Source organism: Cervus canadensis, chromosome 15 (genome assembly GCF_019320065.1).
Source record: "Cervus canadensis isolate Bull #8, Minnesota chromosome 15, ASM1932006v1, whole genome shotgun sequence".
Classification (NCBI taxonomy): Eukaryota; Metazoa; Chordata; class Mammalia; order Artiodactyla; family Cervidae; genus Cervus; species Cervus canadensis.
In genome coordinates this window covers 29,295,048-29,321,067 of record NC_057400.1, presented here as the reverse complement: position 1 = coordinate 29,321,067, position 26,020 = coordinate 29,295,048, and the positions used below count along the sequence as shown (strand labels likewise).

Here is a 26,020-nt window from a genome sequence, read left to right as displayed (position 1 = left end):
TGGAGAATCCCATGGACTGATAGTCCATGGTGTCGCAAAGAGTCAGAAATGACTAAGTCACTTTCACTTTTCTTTTAATAAATACATAAAAAGATGCTCAATATGACTAATAATTAGAGAAATGCAAATCAAAAGTACAATGAGGTATCACCTCACCTCAGTCAGAATGGGCATTATGAAAAAATCTGCAAACGGTAAATGCTGGAGAGGATGAGGAGAAAAGGGAACCCTCCTACACTGTTGGTGGGAATGTAAACTGATATACCTGTTATAGAGAAGAGTATGGAGATTTCTTTAAAAACTAGAAGTAAATCCACCATACGACCCAGCAATCCCACTGGGCATATACCCTCAGAAAACCATAATTCTAAAAGACATATGTACCTTAATGTTCACTGCAGCAATATTTACAATAGCCAGGACATGGAACAACTTAGATGTCCATCGACAGATGAGTAGATAAAAGAAGACGCGGCATATGTAAGCAGTGGAATATAAGCCAAAAAAAAGAAGGAATTTGCGTTAGTTCTAATGAGGTTGAATGTACCTAGAGCCTGTTATACAAAGTGAAGTAAATCAGAAAGAGAAAAACAAGTATTGTATATTGAAACATATATATGAAATCCAAAAAATGGTATTGATGAACCTATTTGCAGGGAAGGAATGGAGACACAGACGTAGAGAATGGACTTGTGGACAAAATGGGGGAGGAGAGAGTGGAATGAACAGAGAAAGTAGCATCGACATATATATAATATCATATGTAAAACAGATAGCTGGTGAGAAGTTGCTATACACCATAGGGAGCCCAGCCTGGTGCTCTGTGATGACCTAGAGGGATGGGATGAGGGGAGGCTCAACAAGGAGGGAATATAATTATGGCTGATTTATTCTGTCTGCCCTCTGATGGATAAGGATAACAGGCTTTGTGGAAGCTTCCTGATGGGGGGTACTGGCTGTGGGGCAAACTGGGTCTGGCTCTCATGGGTCATGATCATGGTGGAGGGTTCTGACAAAACATGGTCCACTGGAGAAGGGAATGGCATATTACTTCAGCAATCTTCCTATACAAAAAAGATCTTAATGAACCAGATAACCATTGTGGTTATCTCAGTAACCATCACTCACGATGGTGTCATCACTCATCTAGAGCCAGACATTCTGGAGTGAAAATTCAAGTGGGCCTTTGGAAGCATCATTATGAACAAAACTAGTGGAAGTGATAGAATTCCAGCCAAGCTATTTCAAATCCTAAAAGATGATGCTTTGAAAGTGCTGCACTCAATATTCCAGCAAATTTGGAAAACTCAGCAGTGGCCACAGGACTGGAAAATGTCAGTTTTCATTCTAGTCCCAAAGAAAGGCAATACCAAGGAATGTTCAAACTACCGCACAATTGCACTTACTTCACATGCTAGCAAAGTAATGCTCAAAATTCTCCAAGCCAGGCTTCAACAGTATATGAACCGAGAACTTCCAGATGTTCAAGCTGGATTTAGAAAACGCAGAGGAACCAGAGATCAAATTGCCAACATCTGTTGGATCACTGAAAAAGCAAGAGAGTTTCAGAAAAATATCTACTTCTGCTTTATTGACTATGCCAAAGGCTTTGACTGTGTGGATCACAACAAACTGTGGAAAATTCCTAAAGAGATGGGAATAGCAGAGCACCTGACCTGCCCCTTGAGAAACCTGTATGCAGGTCAAAAAGCAACAGTTAGACCTAGACATGGAACAAAGGACTGGTTCCAAACTGGGACAGGAGCACGTCAAGGCTGTATATTGTCACCCTGCCTATTTAACTTACTATGCAGAGTACATCATGCGAAATGCCAGGCTGGATGAAGCACAAGCTGGAATCAAGATTGCCGGGAGCAATATCAATAACCTCAGATATGCAAATGACATCATCCTTATGGCAGAAAGCGAAGAGGAGCTATAGAGCCTCTTGATGAAAGTGAAAGAGGAGAATGAAAAACCTAGCTTAAAATTCAACATTCAAAAAACTAAGATCATGGCATCCGGTCCCATCACTTTATGGTAAATAGATGGGGAAACAATGGAAACAGTGACAGACTTGCTCCAAAACCACTGCAGATGGTGACTGAAGCCATGAAATTAAAAGACGCTTGCTCCTTGGAAGAAAAGTTATGACCAACCTAGACAGCATATGAAAATGCAGAGATATTACTTTGTGGACAAGTTTGTCTAGTCGAAGCTATGGTTTTTCCAGTAGTCATGTATGGATGTCATAGTTAGGCCATAAAAAAGGCTAAGCACCAAAGAATTGATGATTTTGAACTGTGGTGTTAGAGAAGACTTTTGAGAGTCCCTTGGACTGCAAGGAGGTCCAACCAGTCCATCCTAAAGGAAATCAGTCCTGAATATTCATTGGAAGGACTGATGCTGAAGCTGAAGAGCAATACTTTGGCCACCTGATACAAAGAACTGACTCATTAGAAAAGACCCAGATGCTAGGAAAGATTGAAGGCAGGAGGAGAAGGGGATGACAGAGGATGAGATGGTTGGATGGCATCACCACTTGATGGACACGAATTTGAGCAAGCTCCGATAGATGGTGAAGGACAGGGAAGCCTAACATGCTGCAGTCCATGTGGGTGCAAAGAGTCAGACACAACTGAGCAACTGAACAAAAGAAATGGCTGGTCTGTGTTGTTGTATGTCAGAAACCAATACAACATTATAAAGTAGTTCAGGAAAGAAAGTGAAAGAAAGTGTTAGTCGCTCATAGCGTTCGACTCTTTGCAACCCCATGGACTGCAACCTGCCAGCCTCCTCTGTCCGTGGGATCTCCAGGCAAGCATCTCCGGTGAGTGGGTAGTCATACCCCTTCTTCAGGGGATCTTCCCAACCCAGGGATTGAACCTGGGTCTAATGCATTTCAGGCAAATTCTTTACTGTCTAAGTTACCAGGGAAGCTCCATGATGTAGAAGGGTGGGATTGGAGGAAGTTCAAGAGGGAGGGAATATATGTATAATTATGGCTAATTTCCATTGCTGTACAGCAGAAACCAACACAACACTGTAAGGCAACTTTCCTCCAGTTAAAGAAAAAAAAGATGGATGTATTAACAAGTGGGATTTAAAATATGTGCAAATTTTTAAGATAAAACAGGAAACTTCCAGGAAATACTGAACTTGTCATGAGTTGTTTCCAGCTATGCTACCACATCAAATCCTAGTGGGTTCTCTCCTTTACATCTTGTCCTGGCAGTGGAAAGACAGTCATGAAAGGGATTTGGGCAAGGCAGTAACAGGATTAAAGTGATGACTTACATTAAACTAGCAGCAGGGTGCAGGCTGGCCTAGAAATGGGGAGAAGATTAGAAATCTGTATCCTAGGTAAAGAACTATTCCACCAGTCCAGAATAGCACCACTAGAACGGAAAGAGGCTTGACAAGCTCCATTAAGGAACTTAGTATTTCAACTGATACTGCAGTCCTTACAATGTATTAGAATTGGTTCAATGATACCAGACCTTCTTTATATTGAGAGGTCATTTACTGTTGGTTAAGTACCAAATCTTCCACGAGAATTCTTAGGCTTAAATTTTGGCTCAAGCACTTACTTGCTGTATAACTGTACAAACTACTTAACTGTTCTGTATCTCTATTTTCTCATCTGTGTAATGGGAATAACTATAGTACTACCCACTTCACTGTAGGACTAAATGAGCTAAAACATATAAAACATCTAGAACAGAGCCTGGCACAATAAGTACTATTTAAGTGTTAGCTGCTGCTATAACCACTTTTTCGGAAAATTGTTTATATTAACTCTCATCTTTCCTGAGATTTGAAGTTCTGGGGAATTATGGAGATCTGCAGTGTGAGTGTATATTCTCTAATTCTATGATGACTCTGGAAAAACCTCCTAGTCTTAGAGTATCAGTCCAGAGATCAATGAGGGCTTTGAAAGCATTATAGATTGGGTTAGTTCATCAGTACATTTTGTACCCTGTTGTACCTTCATTACCATTAAAAAGTCTCTTACAAATTTGATAATGTACTGTAAAAAGCAAGTGTTTTTGGTACCTAATAAGATTAAATTTATTTGATAAAAGATAACTGTTGATACTAAAAAAGTAGAGAAAAGTATATATATATCTTGCCAGAATGGGCCAACTCAGTGATTTGCTACATATTATGGCATGCTACAGTGCACTGATAGTTTTCTTAATATTAGGGTGGACCACATAAAATTGTTACAGTCAATCATTTTTGACTTACAAAAAATGACAAATTCATATAGTTCAGGTTAATATTGCCTTAAATGTATTGTGGACAAATAATATATACTTTTGTTTTTCTCTAACAAATTCTACACTTTTGTTTTTTAAAATAATCACGGAATGATTTGAACAAACAAGGTCAACAATAGCAAACAAAATCACTCCTAAGTAAGATACCTGTCTGGAACCTGAAAAACTCCTCTTTGTCTCAAACTTTAACCCCTGATTCCTCTCCTAAGTCCTGCAGTGCTGTTGTGAGCAGGCTCGCTCAAAGGGTGGCCTTAAAGACAAAGGGTGGCCTTAAAGACGTCTCTCTACCAAATTTGCATATATTAGCCACCAAATGCCTTGCTTTGTTTGGGATATTGATTTTTATTACAGAAGTATAATTGATTTATCATATTGTGTTAGTTTTAGCTATATAGGAAAGGGATTCAGTTATATAAACACAGATACATATTTTTCAGATTATTTCCATTGTGGGTTATTGTAAGATATTAAGTATCAAGATATTGAGTATTGAGTATTAAGTTCCCTGTGTTATATATTATTTCTTATCTATTTTATACAGAGCAGTTTGTGTCTCTTAATTCCATATTCCTAATTTATCTCCTTGGTATGATAAATGATATCATATGATAAGTGATATCATACTAAGCTAAAAAAAAAAGTACAAACAGAAACAGACTCATAAACTTGGAGACAAATTTATGGGATATTTCTTGGAAAGATTTTCTAGAAGGGTAACATTATTCCTCAAAAACTTAAAGGTTTTTGACTATACTAATGAATGATAAAGTAAACTGACTTTCCACTGAGTGCCTTTTGCAATGTTTTGGGGGATATGCTAAAATTCAGATGGTCATACTTATTAAAATCAGTAGCAGTTCTAATTATTTGACTGGCCATCTGCAATCATTGTTTCAGCCTCTGAGACCAACTGAAAATACAAACAGTACCTTCGAACTTAATTTTAGTTTTGAATAGCTGTTGAAATATAGACACACTATGCAGAACAATATATAAAATAATACAAAGACACATTATTAGCATATGTTTTAGTGGGATATTTTCATTTCTAGTTTTAAAAGTGTAAGATGAAAGGATATTCCAACTCTTAAAAAAAGCAAACAACAACAAACAAACTAGAACTGCTTTAATTTCTGGATATCAAAAGAATTCAAGGTAAGATGTATATCTATACAAAGTTAAACTGACTTGGTAAAAATTTAAATCTATTAGCAATAGCTATTTATAAACAGCAAGAAACTTGGAGAAAATATCGCCTCAGCCTGTTTTGCATGTTTAGTTAGCTGTAAAGGGTTCTCTGATGGAGAGGGAGGTCTTCACTCTAAACTGTTCCAAAAGGAAAATTTTAGAATTAGTAGAAGACATGGCCAGAAAGCAATAATTAACTTGGAACAATGTAGAACCTCATAATACTATGAGCAAAACTCAAATCCAAGCGAAATCCATCAAGCATTTCCCCACCTCCAACTTATTCTTTATGCCACAGAATATTTTTTTTTTTCAAAATACAAATCTGAGCATAGTATCTACCAGTTAAAAACCTTCAATAGCTGTACATTCTTCAGCTTCAAAATAAAATGTCTTCAGATGGTCTCACACAGCTACTATGATCCAGTTACTTAATTCCTCTAATAACTTTCTATCCATTGACATCTTTCACCCAGTAGTTTACTTTATCTCCTGGATACACTGTCCCTTCAGTGACTGGTATTCTCTTATGCTCCTTCTGGAGACATGGCTTCCTACTATGTCTTCCAACTAAAAATGCTCTTTTCTTCCCTCTTGATGGAGCTAACCCATATTTTACTGGCAGTTAACTATAAGATAATATACTCATTGCCATGTTGGCCTGTGAATGAAGAGTAATGGGGTGGTTATTCTATTAGGTGTCCCTGTATCTTAGTTACTAGCAGTAGAAACCAATTTGGTGTAATCTCAGCAGAAATTTTTCTTAAAAGATAGGAAGCATCTCACAGAATTCCAGGAAGTCACAGAATCAGTCAGGAAAAGGGGCAGTAGTGTGCAATGCTCCTGCCTGGGCACTGCAAGCTGAATGCTGCCACTAGAAGGACTTTTCTGTTATACTAGACACTGGAAGCAGTTGCCCCTGCTAGTACTATTTTTCTCCATAAATGCAGTCTGTGATCTGTTTTTTAAATGTCTTTAGGTTTTGCTTCAAAGATGTTGTGTGTATGCTTGATTGGCAGAGTCCTGTTTGTGGAGTCACACTCAAGGAAAGCTCAGAAAGTAAGTGGTCAGCATTTTAAATCTTTAAAGTAGGAACTAGCTCTAACTCAGAATGTAGGGAATCCTCTGAGCACAGAAAAAGGACTCTAATACTAATGAGCCAAGACAACAACACATATCCATTAGATTCAGAATGGAGACAGAATTGACAAATTTTTTTCAGATAGGGTAATACTTTAGTTGGGTCTCTCTCTCTCTCTCTTGCTTCTGTCAAATAAGAATTTGTCAGGAAATGTGAAAGCAAGGAAAGGGAAGATGCTGCAGAGAGAGAAAAGAGACTAGCTGTGGTTCCTAAGCAGCTTTATGATCAACTAAGGAGCTTTTAAAAAATTCGCCACCTATAAAGAATCTGATTCAGTACGTGTGGACTGGGGCTGCAGCATCTCATATCATCAGGATACTTTTGAAATCACTTGGTTGAGCCTATCTGAAAGTAAAGGCATGAACATGTGAAGTAAACGGTATGCCTGCAGAAAGTAGCAAGTTGTTGACTCAGTCTAGCCAAAGCACAGGGAGAAGATCACAGAGATGAGGCAAGGGCGGTAAACTGTCCAAATAGGAAAAGTTACAAAAGACTTCCTAAAGAGTTTGAAGTTTATTCTACAGGCCACCGGACATTTTTGAAAACTGGAATGATATGACATAGAAACCTGTTAACTCTGCATGTGAGTGAAATATAACACCCCAGTGAACAACAGGAAAAATTATCACCGAGAACATGGAATAAAACAGCCTTTTATATATATTGTATGTAGGTGTCTGAAGGCTTAATCAAGCAGTAGATCTAGAAGATTTTTTACTCTAGTTTTCTTGGGCAAATCAGAGTGGAGACCCATAGACTAGGTGGGGAGAAGTGAGAACTCTTCAAATTCTTTAACTTCTTAGAGTCAAAGTCTTAAACTTTAATTTCACAATTCTTAAAATTCTAAAGAACTTGAGACAGACTACTTTAAACAGAGGACAGAGCAAAGATCAACTTTTGCCAGGGAAGCTCTGGGAAGAAAATGGCTGCTGGAAAAGGAAGGAGAGCCTGTCCCATCTTGGCTGGTGTAGCCTGGGTTAATTAGAGAAACATCTTCTCTTAGAGAAAGGGGAAAGCTTCCTCTTGGGCTTAGTCACACTGTGGATGGATGAAGGCAGTAACATGTCAAAAAACTAAGACTGGCTGTGACCCAGAACTGTTTATTTCCTTTCCTTGTATGTGACTTACAAAGTGTCATATATATAAACAGGTGATCTTAAGTTAGGTTGAGTACATCTATTCATACTGTTGGCCCTAAGTCTATACATTGTTCTTTTTATTTCCAACAAAAATTAATTTAAAAAGGCCTCAATTAATTTAAAAGGATTCAATCATACAAAGTATGTTCTCCAATGAAAATAGTATGAAATTAAAAATCAGAACCGGAAAGAAATTTGGAAAATTGAAAAGTATATTGATACTAAACAATGCATTCTTCAATAATCAATAGGTCAAGAATGAAATAAAAGGCATAATATAAAATATTTTAAGATGAATGAAAACAAGCTATAATGTACCAAAATATAAGGGATGAATCTGAGGAAAATTATAAGTAAAAGCACCTATATGAATAAAGAAGAAAGGTCTCAATTCATTAACCTAACTTTCTGCCTTAGGGTATCAAGAAGAGAAACTGAGAGAAAGTTGAAGGAAGGAAACAATTAAAATTAAAGCAGAAATAAATAAAATGGAGAACATTAAAAAAATGGAGAAAAATCAATAAAATTACAATTTGGTTCTTAAAAGCTCAACCAAATTGACAAACTTTTAGCTAGATTAATCAAGGGGGAAAAGAAAAGAGAGAAGGTGAAAATTGCCAGTATCAGAAATGAAAGAGAAGATGTCACTAACTTGCAGAAAGAAAAGAGTATAAGGCAAAACAAAATAAAAATTAGATAACTTAGATGAAATGGACAAACTCCTAAAATATATAAACTATTACAAACGATTTAAGAATAGAAAACCTGACTAGACCCATGACAAGTAACATGCTTAGTCACTCAGTTGTGTCCAACTCTTTGCGATGGATTGTAGTCCACCAGGCTCCTCTGCCCACGGGATTTCCCAGGTGAAAGAATTGGAGTGGGTTGCCATTCCCTTCTCCTGGGAATCTTCCTGACCCAGGGATCGAACCTGCATCTGAATTGCAGGCCGATTCTTGAGTTACCAGGGAAGTGACTGAATTAGTAATACAAAACTTCCCACAAGTGATAATGTAGATTCATCAGTTATTACAAATATACCACTCTGGTGGAGGATGTTGATAATGGCAGATACATGCATGTATAAGGAAAAGGGAGTCATGGGAAATCACTGTATCTTTCCCTCAATTTTTCTGTGAAATTAAAACTGTTCTGTAAAACAACAACAAAAGCTTCCCATATATAAAAGCCTAAGCCCAGACAGAGTCACAGACGAATTCTTTCAAATATTTAAAACATAATCAATACTAATTCTTCACAAATTCTTCCAAAAAACAGAAGAGGAGAGAACATGTCTCAATTCATTCTGAAGCCATTATTATCCTTATACAAAAATCAGCCGAAGTCATCACAGGTAAAGAAAATTACAGAACAATACCTTTTATGAATACAGACACAGATATCTTCAACTAAATAGTAGCAAACCAAATAAGGCAACATATGAAAAGGTCATACACCATGACTATGTGGAATTTATCTTACAAATGTAAGGTCCGTTTAACACACAAAAGTGAATCTAATACCACATCAACAGAGTACAGACAAAAATTCATGTGATCATCTCAATAGATGCAGTATATGCATTTGACAAAATCTAACACCTCGTCATAATAAAAGCATCCAACAAATTAGAATAAGAAGGGAACTTCTTTAACTAACTAAAGGTATTTATTAAAAATCCAGGCTTCCCAGATGCGCTAGTGGAAAATAATCTGCCCATCAATGTAGAAGATGCCACAGATGTGGGTTCAATCCCTAGGTTGGGAAGATCCTCTGAACTAGGAAATGGCAACCCATTCCAGTATTCTTGCTGAAAAATTCCATGGACAGAGGAGCCTGACGGGCTATAGTCCATGGGGCTGCAAAGAGTCAGACACGACTGAGCACACAACACACATATTAAAAACCCATGGCTTACATCATACCTAACAAAGAAAGAATGAGTGCGTTCCCCCCAGGTCAAGAAGAAAACAAAGGATGTCCACTCTCACTATTTTGTTTAACACTGTACTAGAGGTTCTAGCCAGGGAAACTAGGCAACTAAATGTAATAAAAGGCATCCAGATTTGGTAAAATGTGTAACTACCTGTATTTCAGATGGTATGATTTTATATACAGAAAATCCAAATAAATGCCCTGAGAAAGTATAGAAATAAACAAGTTCAGCAAGGTTAAAGAATGCAAGATCAACATACAAAGAAAGAGTCATATTTCCCTATACTAGTTATGAACAATATGAAAGGAAATTAAGAAAAATTCTATTTAAATCACATCAAAAGAATAAAATATTTAGGAATGAATTTACTAAAAGAAGTATAAATTTATACTTTCAAAAGTATAAAATATTGTTAAAAAAATTAAAGAAAGCAAAACAAACGGAAAGACATTTCATGTTCAAGGATGAACATGAGCCTTAATATTTCTAGGATGTCAGTATTCCCCAAGTTGGTCTTTAGATTAATATCTATCAAAAATTACAACTGGCCTCTTTACAGAAATTGACAAGCAGAACTAAAGATTCATATGGAATTCAAGGGAACCAGAATAGCTAGAGTAAAGAAAAACAAAAGTAAAGGTAGAGGTCTCATACTATTTTATTTCAAACATCAACAAGCTATACTACTTAAGACTAAGGTATTGGAATAAAGACAGATATATAGATAAACAGAACAGAACTGAAAATTGAAAACCAAACCCTCACATTTACGGTCAGTGATTTTTAAGAAGGGTGCTAAAAACAATTCAATGGGAGAAAGAATGGTTTTTTAAAGAAATGGTGCCATGACAACTGGATACTCACATTGAAAGAAATGACACTGGGTATATTCTTCATACCACACACAAAAAATTAACTCAAAATAGGTCTTAGACCTAAATGAATAAGCTAAAAGTATAAAACTCTTAGAAGAAAATACAAAATTAAATTTTTGTGATCTTCGGTTAGGCAAAATCTTAGATATGATACTAAAATCACAAGTGATAAAGAAAAACAATAGATTGTACATGATCAAAACTGAAGCTTGGTTGTGCTTTACAAGAAATGGGCTTGTATTTAGAGTATAGAAAGAACTCTTAAAATAGTAGTAAGGCAACTCAATAGCAGGCAACCCATCTAAACAGACATTTCTTCAAGAAGATAGACAAATGGTCAATAAGGACAAAAAAGATTCTCAACATCACTTGACACTAGAGAAATGTACCTCATCACAATCAGGTAACCACTTATATCTATTAAGATGGGTTATAATAAAATAAAAGATATTAGCAAGCACTGACAAAGATATGAAGAAACTGAAAGCATCAGATGTTCTTAGTAGGTTGCAAAATGGTACAGCCAGTTTGGAAAACTGCCTCACAGTTCCTCAAATATTAAAAACAGAGATATCATAAGACTAGTAATTCTACACCTAGTTATATACAAAAGAGCAATAAGAACACATGCTCACACAAACACTTGTACACAAACGCTCACAGCAGCATTATTCATAATAGCTAAAAAGTAGAAACAATCTAAATGTTCACCAACTGACAGACAAATAAAATTGGTATATCCATAAATGGAAAATTATTTGGCAATAAAAAGGAACAAAGTAGTATTAAATTTACAAAATGGATGAACATTAAAAATACTGTGCCTAGTGAAAGAAATGAGTCACAAAAGACCACATATTGTATGATTCCATTTTTAAGAAATGCCAGACTAGGAAAACCTATGGAGATAAAAAGACTATTGGTTGCCTAGGGTGGGGCAAAGCAGGGAACACAACTTGGGGGTAACTGAGGAGCTACTATAAAAGGATTTCTTCTTGGAGTGAGGAAAATGTTCTAAAATTCACTGTAGTGATGGTTGCAAGACTGAATATACTAAAAAATATTAAATTAGGTTGGGAGGATTGGATGATACATGAATTAAATAATTAAATAATTAGGAGGATTGGATGATACATGAATTACATGCCCGTAAAGCTTTTACATATATTTTTAGAAGTTAATGGCCCAACCATACTAGTATGTACAAATTATAAGCAGTAATGCCTGAACTAGAATTCTGATGTGAGTTGAGTTTCAGAAAATAAAATTTTGTGTCTTTATTTGAGCCACCCATGTCAGTGAAATTAAATAATATACGGGAGATATCAAGAACAATTTGTCTCAAATAGAGGCAAAGCTTTCCTTTGGTAGCTCACTAGTCTCTTAAAACATGAGGATGGACTCAGCACACATAATTAGATCAAAGCTACTGGGACAATTCTATCTTGTCTTATAAGAGGGATATGAAAAGCAAACAATGGATAGTAAGGGCAGGAGTTTGGAGCTGCCACACTGAAACGGGCAGGCGTTTGGCTCAGACTCTGGTAAGTCAAGAGAAGGCCTCTAAGGACCTACGGGAGAGCACTGGGAACTCTACTCAGTATTTCGTAACGACCTGTATGTGTGACTGACTCACTTTGTTGTACACAGAAACGAACACAACATTGTAAATCAACTATACTTCAATAAAAATTTTTATTGAAATATAGTTTTATATATATATGAGAGAAGGCCTGTTAGGGCATGCAAAGGAGACTGATGATTTGATTTGTATTGAGGCCTCTTTCATTTGGAAGGAGGAAGAATCATGGTAGTGTGACTGTGAATTTGATCAGGTCCTCAGTATTTTAAAGTAGTTCTAGTTTTCCTTTTTTATTTTGAAGTTGCTAAAAACTACTAAAAGGCAGGGCTCTCATTTTCTAAAAGTATGTCTTCCTCCAAAGAGATATGATTTAAGTATTGCTTCTTGGATTAAAAAAAAAAAACAGCTTGTATTTTGCATTCCAAAAATAACGCATGATTTTTATAGGACTATTAGAGAATACAAATAAGTATAGGAAAGAAGCAGTTCTACCGCTCAAAACCAAATCACTATTAAACTGTTAATTTTTTTGCATAGCCTCTTCCAGATGTTTTCTCCTATGTTTTTCGTTTGTAAAGCAGTGATAATACTATACCTAAATTTTATACATTTTAAAACAAAAAGGTCCATGTTTCAACAAATTATTTGCAAACATTATCTATAACAGCACCATATAATTGCACTGTAATTTGCCTATTTCCATTCACTCTTATTTGTTTCTAAGGTTTTCTCCAAAGTTAATTATTATAAACTATGTTGCAGTTTCCTTGGAATAATGCTTTTTCTATACCTCTTTAGAACAGATTTTAAGAAATTGGGTCAAAGGATAATAATATCTTGAGGCTTCTGGTATACATATATATCTTAATTGCTTTCCAAGAGTTGTATCAATTTACATCCACCAGCAGTGTCAGAAAATACTTGCTTCTATACACTTTCACAAAGATGTCACCTCATCTAGATGAGCACTATAGTCTCGGAAAGTCTTTAGAGAGTGAATCTGAAATTCTACTCACAATGCATATTAGGAGAACTTGTTATAAGTTTAGTAACGGAGTAGTGGGTAATATTTACTATAAAGGCTTTGTGTAGCTTCGTGAGAATATTTTACCATACATTAAATAAAAATCAAATTAATTTTTCTTATTCTGGAAAAGAATGGGTCTGTAACAGTCAAATAAAAAAATACTTTGGCCATGTCTACCATAACAAGGCATAATAGTAGAAGTTGAAGAGTACGATGGATTATAAGCAGCTTAGAGTTTGGTTGGAAAGGTATGAGCACATAAGGAGTTCAATAACAATATGAGATTTAAATGCATTTCAGAATATAGCAGAAGAGTTTTTCAGGGTTGGTATAAAACTATCTGTCAAAGAAGCAATATGGAAAATGAAACTTCTAGGAGTTCACAGGGAAGAGAAATCAGTTAATGTGAGATAAGCTTTATTTGCTAATCACTGATCTTACTATATATCTAGGAAACCTAGAAAAGCCTTTGTCTTAACATTATTCAGAAGTCTTTGAACAATAAATGTCAGAATTTTTGAAATTCTGTTTAATTAGTGTTTTATAACATTTAGCCATTATATCCCTCATTTCTAGATTAGTGTTCTTTCATTTTATTATTTCTACTTTAAGACTCACGTCTAACAAACTAGGTTGTGACAGATTAACTAAATTCATCCCTGCAGTGAGTGGTAAACTACACGTGCAGTTCATCTGGTACTGTCATCAGGGCTTTGTTTTCTTTGGTATGGACTTACCTTCGGTTTATCTACTGTAATGTATGGGTTTCCCTGGTGCCTCAGACAGTAAAGAATCTGTTCAGTGAGGGAGACAAAGGCTTGAACTTTGGTTCTTCACAGTAGGTGGCCAAAGTACTGGAGTTTCAGCCTCAACATCAGTCCTTCCAATGAACACCCAGGACTGATCTTCTTTAGGATGGACTGGTTGGATCTCCTTGCAGTCCAAGGGATTCTCAAGAGTCTTCTCTAACACCACAGTTCAAAAGCATCAATTCTTCAGCGCTCAGCTTTCTTCACAGTCCAACTCTCACATCCATACATGACCACTGTAAAAACCATAGACTTCACTAGACGGACCTTTGTTGGCAGAGTAATGTCTCTGCTTTTAAATACGCTATCTAGGTTGGTCATAACTTTCCTTCCAAGGAGTAAGCGTCTTTTATTTTCATGGCTGCAATCACCATCTGCAGTGATTTTGGAGCCCCCCAAAATAAACTAAATTCCATATATATGTGTTAATACACTGTATTGGTGTTTTTCTTTCTGACTTACTTCACTTGTATAATAGGCCCCAGTTTCATCTACCTCACTAGAACTGATTCAAATGCATTCTTTTTAATAGCTGAGTAATATTCCATTGTGTATATGTACCACAGCTTTCTTATTCATTCGTCTGCCAATGGACATCTAGGTTGCTTCCATGTCCTAGCTATTGTACACAGTGCTGTGATGAACACTGGGGTACATGTGTCTCTTTCAATTATGGTTTCCTCGGTCACACACACATTTTTATGGTACTTGAATAAATATATAGTTGATGACTTTATGTCAGATAGGAAGTTTTATATTAAACTTGAAAACTTTAGAATTTGCAACCCAGAAAGCCACAGTTCCCTATCCAGAACACTAAAGACAAAACAGAGTCCCCATCACCTGAATATTCATCACTCAAGCCAAAGTTCTCAAATCATAAAATACTAACTGCATTCATCACTCACTGTCTGTGGCCTACTCAAATATTCTTCCCAGCTCAACACTAAAGCCTGTCCAAGTGAAGTAACTCAGAAAGAGGAAAACAAATATAGCATATTAATGCATATATATGGAATTTAGAAAAATGGTACTGGTGAACCAATTTGCAGGGCAGGAATAGAGATGCAGATATAGCGAACAGACTTGAGGACAAACTGGGGCAAGGAAAGAGTGGGATGAATTGAGACAGTAGCACTGAAACATATATATTACCATATGTAAAATAGATAGCTAATGGGAAGTTGCTATATAACACAGAGAGCTCAACCCAGTGTCTGTGACAACCTAGAGGGGTGGGATGTGGAAGGGAGGTTCAAGATGGAGGGGACATATGTGTACTTATGGCTGATCCATGTTCTTGTATGGCAGAAACCAACACCACATTGTAAAGCAATTATCATCCAGTTAAAAATAAATGTTAAAAACTGTAAAAAAAAAAAAAAAAAAAAAAAAGAAAAGAAAAAGAGCTGTCATTGCCCATAATGACCAAATTTCTGCTGATCAGTTTTTCCTTAATCACTGGATGAGGTAAATGCATATGTTCTTCAGGATGTTGTTTATGGCTATAAATAATGTAATTCAAATTAACTCAAAGTCAATAATGGGAAATGCAGAATTTCATGAAGTTAATGAAAGTGGTATTTGAATACTACTCAAGTCATACATAAAGCCAGTTAGACCAGTTAAAATGAAATAGAGAAAATGGATGATGATTCAATGGGTGCTACAAAGAATAATAATTTTAATATCAAAGGATTGGAAAGGCCATTGGGAAAACTGGAAAAAGTGCTCTGAATATTTTTGCAAAAAAGGAACCTTTTAAAAAGCATGCTAGAAAGTTAAATATTAAGGACAGGATATCATACTGTGTTATCAACTGTGTTAGAAATCACAAAATAGAAAAAAAATGTTATTCACTCTTTGTTGATTTTTGTTATTCCCACAATTTAAATTATAACCTGTCTTTAAATAGCATTTGGTTTAATACTTTTCATAATAAAGTCTTACTAAACCTTCCTTCTCCACTCCTATGCCCCTACTATTTACCATAAATCTTTAGTTCCTATTTCATTTAGATCTCTTGTCCTGGTACCATTTATTCTTAGATAACAATAATAATACAGGACAAGTTACAAAATGAATTTTGATTTTTAAAAGTGAATAAAATTCGATTTAACTGAATTTCTTTCTAATATAGACGTGAACCTTATTTAAATGTACTCATACCTAAAGCATTCCATAGTTCTGATAGAGTGTTAACAAAGAAAGCAATGTCCATCATCTTCAATCTTTGTTTATACAATGAGTGATTTTAAAAGTGAAGGGAGTTAGGTGAACAAGTGATTAAAGCTCATCTAAATAAACAGAGATCTGAAAAATCTGGAAGATTAAAATCAATGAGAAATTTTATGGTTATGTCAGCTTAGGGATCAAAATGCAGAAGAAATGTGGTCATAATTCTTATGAACTTTGCTGTAACATTTCTCAGCAACTAAAGTATTTTAAAGATGCATATTAGAAGTCAAATGACATGGATATGGAATAATCTATCAGGTGAAAAAAAAAGTAAGAACTATTTGGAAAGTGATAAAATCAGTGAAAATTTTAAAGAATGGTAAGAAAATACATTCATTTATTAAAAAAAAAATCCTCTTTGTTACATAGTCAATCATTAAATCAAATGTCAGTTTTCATGTTTTAAGAGCAAAGAGTTTAATCATGATAACTACTTACTTTGCTGAAATATTACTGCTAAATACTCTATGGAAACCTAAAAATATTGGTCATAAAAACAAGAGTTGTTGATATTAAAATTTGTTAAAACTAAATGATAATAGTACTCTGAAGAAGGTACAGGAAAAACTTAAGTGAAGTGACCATGTATAGGAATGTAGTGAATTACAGTGTACATTCCAATCAATAGTGGTTATTCAATAATATGGGTAATTGTGGTCAGATATTCTCATTATTCAAGAGAAGCTGGAGATTTGGATTTTAATGCAAAACTTTCCAATTTTCAAAGATTATGTGACACAGATGATACAAGCCTGCTAGCTGAATCTAGCCTGTAGGACAGTTGTTTCCAGACTAAGTAAAAAGGAATGCTATTTTGGTTATCTATGGCTGATTTACATTTATAGTACAGAAAGAAAACATTTCAAATACTTTAGCCCAATTTTCTCATGTCAATCTTCTTCTTCTTTTTTAGTAAATTCACAAATGAAAATACAAAACTGAAATATCATTTTATTCATTTCTAAATGTTTTGACACTTTGCATATGTGCCAAGTTGCTAAGTCATGTCCAACTCTGTGACCCCACGGACTATGGTCTGCCAGGCTCCCCTGTCCATGGGATTTTCTAGGCAAGAATTACTGGAGTAGGTTGCCATTTCCTTCTCTAGGGTATCTTCCTGACTCAGGGGCTGAATTTGCATTTCCTGCATTGGCAGGTGGATTCTTGCACCAACCGGGAAGCCCCATTTTGACACTGGGTAGGAGGCAAAAGAGAAAAGAGAAGATACAAGTGCATCTGAACTTGGCCAACATTTAGTGAAGAATAGTTACCATCTCAAAGATATACAACTTCAACCTACACTACTTTTTCTGCTTTCCTTAGTTATTCAGAGAGACAGTGCTGTAAACTGAGCTCTATTTGTTTCAGGAGCAGATGGGAAAAATAGCTACTTTTAAATGTGATTAAAATGTGAAGCCTCCGTTTAGTACTTATTTTTCTTTGTAAGCTTCTGATTTTAGGTTTAAGCAACTTTAATCAAGAGAAGATAGATCAGACAGCTGCTGCGGCCCTAGTCCACTGCTTATGTCTCTTCCTGGAGAATGCTAGAACAACAAACAATTGCAGCAAACAATCAAGTCTATCTTTTGCCAAAGCTATGAGAAAAAGTTATTCATATGTTACTGGGGGGAGTCCAGTGAGGGTGTAAAATCTCTGAAGTGGACAGCAACTAGTCATTTTATTTTATTTATTAAAATAAAAATGCACTTACTATTTTGTATCCTGATTATGGTGGTTGTGACACAAAACTACATAATGTTAAAATTTATAGAATGTGACATCATAAAAAGAAAGACAGAAAATAGTTTATGATAATAAGAAAACACAGCAAGTGAGCCTAGCATGTAAGCATCAGGGTTATGGACAATTTCAGGCTGATGATCAGAGTATCTAATTTGATGTTACCCAGTTCAGACAGGGACTAGTGTCCAACTTCTGGAGAGGGGCACACCGAGGTCCCATGAGAGGGGAATGACTCGCCCAAACCCACTTGGCCAGGAAGTAAAGAAGCCTGGACCAAATCCAACAGGCTATATTACGGATGCCTCCACTCTCTATTGTTTAGATGTGTTTGAAACAATACAGTTATTTTTAAAAGAATGTATCTGCTTTTTCATCCCATGAATCCTACTGTGGCAATTTATCCTATAGATATCCAACACATGTACGAAATAACAATACTCATTTTTTTTTTTTCCTGCTTACTATAGTAATGTTTATGCCAGCAAAAGATTGAAAACAACAAAAATGTTCCTCTGAGGACTGATTAGATGAACTGTAGCAAGTATAATACTTCTAATGGAATATCATGAATGGTATTCTAAGTAAGAATGAAAAAGCTTTCTATGTATTGATATGAAAACAAAATCAAAATAAAACTCCAAGATATACTGTTCAGTAAAAAAAAGCAAACTGCAAAACAATATACAGAGTATGCTTCCATTTGTGTAAGAAGTGTACGAATGTATCTATTTACACTGTTGTGTTTGTGTGTATAAACAAGTACCAGAAAGATACATAAGGAACTATTAATAGCTTTGACCAGAGCTGGTGATGGTTGGGGCAGATAGGGACAGGAGTGAAAGTAGATTCTCAGTGACTACTTTTTCATACTGTTTTTATTTTTGAGCCATATATGGAAAGATAAGAAGATAGTTAAGAAAGAGGTTAAAAGGAGCTGAGTGGAACTACAAGTTTACATGCTAACCTTTTACTGGGCTTCTAGGAACTGTAATTTTAGTTTTATGTTTATCTGGCTCTGGTAACAACAAAGCGTGTTCCACTTGTTTCTGCTACATTTGCGTCTGGAGAAAGAAGGGAGAAACTTGATTGGAGGCTTAGGTGGGGAACACATTTTCTTGTGACTTAAAATAGAGCCACTGACTAGGGATAAACAGCTCAGTTCTTAGATTTGTTTAGCACAGTCCAGTAAAGGTATGTAATAATTTTATCTGAATAGGGAAGGAAATGCTTGCTCAGCTGACTTCAGAACTAAAATTAGGATTCCTTTATTGCTGTTCCAAACTGCTAAGAACTAAATATTTTATGCTGTGTTTGAAAGAGCAAAGGATTCTAAAACTTTGGTCTCAGCACTTAAATGGTCATATACAAACACTAGATAATGTATATCTACTTCACTGCCATCCCCCAAGAATCACTCTTCATAGACTCCTCACTGAGAGCTTTTCCTTATTACAAAAGTACAGGATGGACTGCAAGTGAAACCGACAGGTGTAGGGTAACCTGCTTTCCACATGAGTTCGGTAAACCTGCTCTATCGATGGCAAGCAATCACAGCTTTTATTTCTAGACTGATGTACAGTTTACAGGTTGCATTCTCATGTCTTATTTAACCTCCCCAAACACTGGCATGTGGGTACTATTATCTCTGTTTTAGAAATTAAAGAACTGAGGTTCAAAGAGGTGACGCTGTTGAATAAAATCCCACTTCCAGGGCCTGGCAGAGTCCAGACATGTACCCAGATCTTCTGATTCTGAACTCAGATCTATTACTGCACAATTATATATAATTATCAATGCCTGTCATAAATATAAACATGATTAGGTTAGATATAACTAGCGATATTTATATCTAATGAAACGATTTAGTCTTAAAGTTGGTCTACTAAGGTTAAAAAAAAAAGAGTCAAAATGACCATTGAAGATAATTTAAATCACACATGAAGTATAAACATAGTATGGGGAGTAGACAGTCTCAGCAATATTTAATTTCACAGTACAAATTAATATAACACATATACTAGGGTGTATACCTAAAACTAATTTTATATATATTTTATACATATTTCACTAAAGGATGGCTCTAGGTGAATTTATACATATCATCCATATGATATGCACATTTAATTGTATATGTACATAAACTGTACTAACAGGACTTATGATCAAGATGACCATATTTGGGGAGCACACATTTTAGAGATTTTTCTGTTTAAAATACCTAGTAGTTACAGATAAAGTATCTAGAGAATAAAACACAACTTCACTGTAAAAATAACAGCTAGTCCATTGAGGGCTTACTGTAAGTCATGTGTGCTCAGTTGCTCAGTCGTGGCAGACTCTGTGACCCCATGGAGTGTAGCCCGCCAGGCTCCTCTGTCCATAGAATTTTCCAGGAAAGAACATATTAATATTATACTAATGTTTTATATATTGCCACATTTAATCCTTTACAGATATTGATGAGGTTGATACAAACTCATAAATACAGATGAGGAAACAAAATGCTTCAAAAGGTAGAATCACACAGGAAGTAAATACCAATGCCATGATTTGACTCCATTCACTCTGAGTCTAGAAATCATGCCCCTGGAATAAGAATTGTTCATATTCTTGTTTGATGCACCAAATCTATGAAATTAAACAAGACAACAGAATGAATCTTACAGACAATGGTTTTGACAAAGATTCATTTCCTAACTTCCAAATTCTTACATAAAAACTGAAATGATAGCACTTATGATCAAGATGACCGTAGTAGGGGAGTACACATTTTAAAGATTTCTCTGTTTCATAAACCTAGTAATTACAGATAAACTATCTAGAGAAAAAAAAAGATACAGTTGTATAAAAAATGCTATGTAATAGAACACAAAGTGGTAGGCAAGGCTGACAGCATAGACTTGTTTGGTTCCAGGTCTGGTAGCAGTCAGAGGCATCAAGGGTTGATATTGCATGGTGGTGGGGATTAAAAATAACTCCCCGGCAAAAGACTTGAGCCAGTCTCAATGCATGGAATCTATACTGAGGAATGACTACTCTCTGAAAAGAGGCTGAAAAAAAGCTCTTAGAGCTAAAGGTTATAAAAACCCAGGTGACCAGACGACACAAAATTTACTTCTTAAAGTCAGGCTAAGCCACATACTGACTCAGTGATTAAGGTAGAAAAACGGAGAAAAAAGTTTCCCTTCAATATGAACCTGCAAAATCATTTCCAAAGTACGTGAGGCAAATTAAAGCTAAGAAAAAAGGTCAACAACCTCAACAATTAGGAAAGTATGCACATCTACACTGGAATAGTGTCTATTTAGGTCCTCTGTCCATTTTCTGATTGGGTGTTTTGTTTTTTGTTTTTTGGATTTGAGCTGCATGTACTATTTGTAAATTTTGGAGATTAATTCCTGTTTGCAAGTATTTTCTCCGAATCTGTGGCTGGTCTTTTCATTTTGATGTGGTCTCCTTTGCTGTGCCAAAAGTCTTTTGAGTTTAATTAGGTCCTATTTGTTTATTTTTGTTTTTATTTCCATTATTCTAGGAGACAGAATGAAAAAGATATTGCCGTGATTTATATCAAAGGGTGTTCTGCCTACATTTTTCTCTAAGAGTTTTATAGTATCTGGCCTTACATTTAGGTCTTTAATCCATTTTGAGTTTATTTTTGTGTATAGTGTTAGAGAATGCTCTAATTTCACTTTACACATGTAGCTGTTCAGTTTTCCCAGCAACTTTTATTGAAGAAACTGTTTTCTCTATCATATAGTCTTGCCTACTTTGTTGAGGATTAACTGACTATAGGTGCATGGGTTTATTTCTGGTCTTTCTACTCTGTTCAATTGTTCTGTATATCTGCTTTTGTGTCAGTATCACACAATTTTGATTACTGTAGTTTTGTAGTATAGCATTGGGAACTCTACTTAATATTCTGTAATAAGTGAGAAAAGAATTTGAAAAAGGATATATATATATATATATATATAACTGATTCATTTTGCTGTACACTTGAAACTAATGTAATGTTGTAAATCAACTATAGTACAATAAATAAAAATTTTAAAGACTATGTAAAGTTAAAATAAGAAAAAGTATGCAAAAACAAGTATATACATGAGGAATCAGAAAACATCTTAAAAATAAGACTTTAAGATTCATAAAGAAATATATTAGAAATAATATCTATAAAAATCAAAGGAAAAATAGAAAGAAATCAAAAGAAATGAGTAGATGTATATGGAAAAATAAATAATTTTTGGAGATGAAAATATGCTAGTTGAAAAAGAAAATTCTAGTATACAGCAGAAATTCTCGACTGGATATAGTAGAAAAGACAGTAACCTGAAAGACAGGATTAAGAAATTCACAAAGAGTGAGATTCAGAGATGTAAAGAGATGAACATTGTGAAACAGCTATTAATGGTCATGGAGGACACAGGCTCTAACATATATGAAAACAGATTATTTCAGACAGAATATAAAAGTCATGGCAGATAAACAATGTTTAGACACATGTCTGAGATATTTCTAGGAGTAAAGATCAATATGCTATCTAAGATCAAAAGCATCATCATTAAATCTACAGAAAGATACATGAAAATAAATCCACACCTCAACTCCCACATAGAGCAAATACAAGGATAAGAAAGCCTTAATACTATCAGAGAGAAAAAAAGATTATCTGTAAAGTAATAATAATTAAATAGCAGATTTCTTATTCTTATTGTATCCAAAATGCTGGAAGATAATTGAAGATCTTCAGAGTGCTGAGGGAAAAAGAACTGCAACCTAAACATTTAAAACTACCTACCATTAAGCAGTAGGGCCAAAAATAAAGATATTTCTAGGCCTATAAGAATCGGTTTACCTGCTAGGCATGTATGTTGAAATTACTACTTCTTAAGGCAAGCAAAAACAACACATTGAGGGAAAGTATGGGACATAAGACGTAATTGTGAGCACAGAAATTAATCTTTTAAAAAATAAAAGAAAGCACTAAGACGTTATTACAACTCTGGAAAAAATTAAGAAAGGTGGAAGACAAAACATGCAGAGGTTACTGAGGGACAGGATAGACTAAATGATTTTAAAACAAGAGAAAATACTATAGTACTTATAAGAAAATACTTATAAGTACTTACTTATAGTACTTATGTATACGAAAATTTATGGGTCATGGTTAAAAAGGTCAAAATATAAAGTTACAGCTTCTAAACCAGCAGAGGAGAAAAATAAAGCAGAAAAAAATATCAGTTTAACAGAGAGCATGAAAGGAGGAAAAAAGGAAAGGAAAATTAAATAAAACCAAAATAAAATGGCAAAATAAGTCATATATATCTATGTCTACAACAAAAATAAATGCATTAAATTAACTTTTTAATAAATAATATAAGAATAGAATTAGAAAAATGAGTCTAACTTCATAATGTTCAGATGAGATAAACCTAGAACTAAATGATTCAGCAGTATACAAACAAAGGAAAATGGAAAAGATATTCCAGGCAGCATTAGCTAAAAGAAAGTAAGAATGTAGAAGATCTGAACAACAGAATTAATAAGTTTTTGTAGCAGCTATATATACATAATACAGCACCAAAAAATAGGAAGAATTCCTTTCAAGTATATATGAGGCCATTGATAAAAATGAGAACATATTAAACTTCAAAATAAGCCTCAAAAAGTATCAAAGAATCTGAATCATATAGCCAGTCATCTGATCATAATGAACTACTGATTCATGTAAAACCACAGATAAATTTCAAGTGTACTACATTAAATGAAAGAAGACTAAATCAAAAGACTACAGGTGATATAATTATATTTACACAATAATATGGAAAAGATACAAACCATTGGTTTCCAAGGACTAGAGTTGAGGATATGAAAGACTACAAAGGGGCACAAAGAAATTTTTGCAGGTGATGGATATTCTATACCTTGATTACGGTGGTGAGTAAAAGAAAGTAAGAATGCAGAAGATTTGAACAACAGATTTAGTAAGTTTTTGTAGTAGCTATATATAGAACACAGCACCAAAAAATAGAGAGAATGAATGGATATGTATATTTGCCAAAATTTGCCAAGTGAATATGTACATTTGCCAAAACTCAGAGCTGTAAACACTAAAAAGGTAATTTTACTCTATGCAAGTTATACCCTAATTAACCTGATTTCAAAATCCTGCTCAATTTAATAGATGTATTACTTCAGATGTACTTATTAAATCAGAAAAAAGTTTTAAACATTTGATTAAATGTTTCAATCAAAGACCTGGAGAAGGAAATGGCAACCCACTGCAGTATCCTTGTTTGGAAAATCCCACGGATAGAGGAGCCTAGTGGGCTGCGGTTCATGGGGTCGCAAAATGCTGGGCACAAACGAGTGACTAACACTTCACTTCTTCAATCAAAGAAGTGAGAATAAAAGAGTAAATATAAGAAAGAAGAAGGGAGGAAAGGATAAAGATAATGTAAACCAATCTCTAGTCAGATTCATGAAGAAAGCAAACAAAGCACATTATGAATGAGAAGGGGACACTATCACACATACATATGAAAAATAACAAAATATTAAAAACAACTTCGAGGGTGGGATGATCTGAGAGAACAGCATCGAAACATGTATATTATCAAGTGTGAACAGATCACCAGTCCAGGTTGGATGCATGAGACAAGTGCTCAGGGCTGGTGCACTGAGATGACCCAGAGGGATGGGATGGTGAGGGAGGTGGGAGGGGTTTCAGGATGGGGAACACATGTAAATCCATGGCTGATTCATGTCAATGTATGGCAAAAACCACTACAATATTATAAAGTAATTAGCCTCCAACTAATAAAAATAATTGGGGGAAAAATTAACTCAAAAAAAAAAAAAAGAAATGCAAAAAATAAAAAAATAAATAAAAACTTTAGGAGGTATTTGATACTTTGGAGGAATTGTACAAGTTATGCCTGTTTTTTTAATCTTTAAGTAAAGGGGTAGGTTTTAAAAATGCTTCTTAGTGTCATAATACAATCAAATTTTAATGATCTATGTTCCTCCTGAGATCTGACCAGGAACATTTTCCCTACTCAAATTTTACACATCTTTTCAGTCCCAAGGCTCTGAGCTTTCTGTAAATTGTTCCCATTTCTCATAACTGCTCTCTAATTGCCTTCTCCACATGATTATTGTCCATTCAATCAGACTTTACACTTACTTTGCATTGTCAGATGGGCTTAACAAAATGCTCTATAAATAATGTGAATAACAACTGAAAAGTGTTCCTCAAGAATGATGTTGAAGAAAGGAAGACACAATTGCTCTCTAAAGTTACAAGAGTAACTCAACTGAGTATACTAAAACTAGAAAAAAAGATAAGCTTTCCCTTTTCCTCTTCCTTGGGTTTCAAGTTTTTGAAAGGACTAATACAATCTTTACTAATTTCTGAACTCCTGGTACTGGATACATATAGGACTGCTCTTTATGATAAGAAAACTTAAAGTGTTTGTTCTGAAGAGTCACACTAAATAGTTCCCTACAAAAGGGATGTATGTCAAGAAAGAGCATATTACTTAGAAAAAAAAATCTCCTAAATTGTAACTAATGGGAATTCATAATTCTCGACTAGAAACTAGACTGGAGGAAAAAAAAATACTATAACAGGACAGTGTTGAAATAATTGCCAAATGTGAATAAAGATTGTGTATTAGATAACAATATTTTATCAATGTTAAGTTTAAACTTTCTGATTTCAGTAACTGTTTTAAGTCATGTAAAAGAATGTCCTTACTTCAGGAGATACCTACTGAAGTATTTAGACAAAAGTCAAGGTCTGTAATTTAGTCTCAAATTGTTTAGCCAAATAATGATAAGTGATGCATGGATATGATAAGAGATAAACCAAATGTGATAAATGTGAAAAACTGATGAAGATGAAGAGTATAATGATATTAATTAAACTATTCTTCCCAATTTTCTGTAGCTTTGAGATTTTTAAAAATAAAAAAATTTTAAAATAGTCAAATATATAAGTATCCAAGAAATACTTCAAATTAAATCAGAGCATTTATAAATATATGCAACCAGT

General features: G+C 34.7%; 1 protein-coding gene across 7 annotated transcripts in view; it reads right to left on the bottom strand.

Annotated features, from left to right (window-relative positions):
• Positions 1 to 14,135, bottom strand: part of MBD5 (methyl-CpG binding domain protein 5) — a 195,255-nt gene extending 181,120 nt beyond the window's left edge. For all 7 annotated transcript variants that reach the window (XM_043488160.1, XM_043488157.1, XM_043488159.1 and 4 more), the window contains exon 1: positions 13,912 to 14,135. The gene's annotated coding sequence lies outside the window, so the exon portion shown is untranslated. The remainder of the gene's footprint in view (positions 1 to 13,911) is intronic.
• Between the last annotated feature and the right edge of the window lie 11,885 nt (positions 14,136 to 26,020).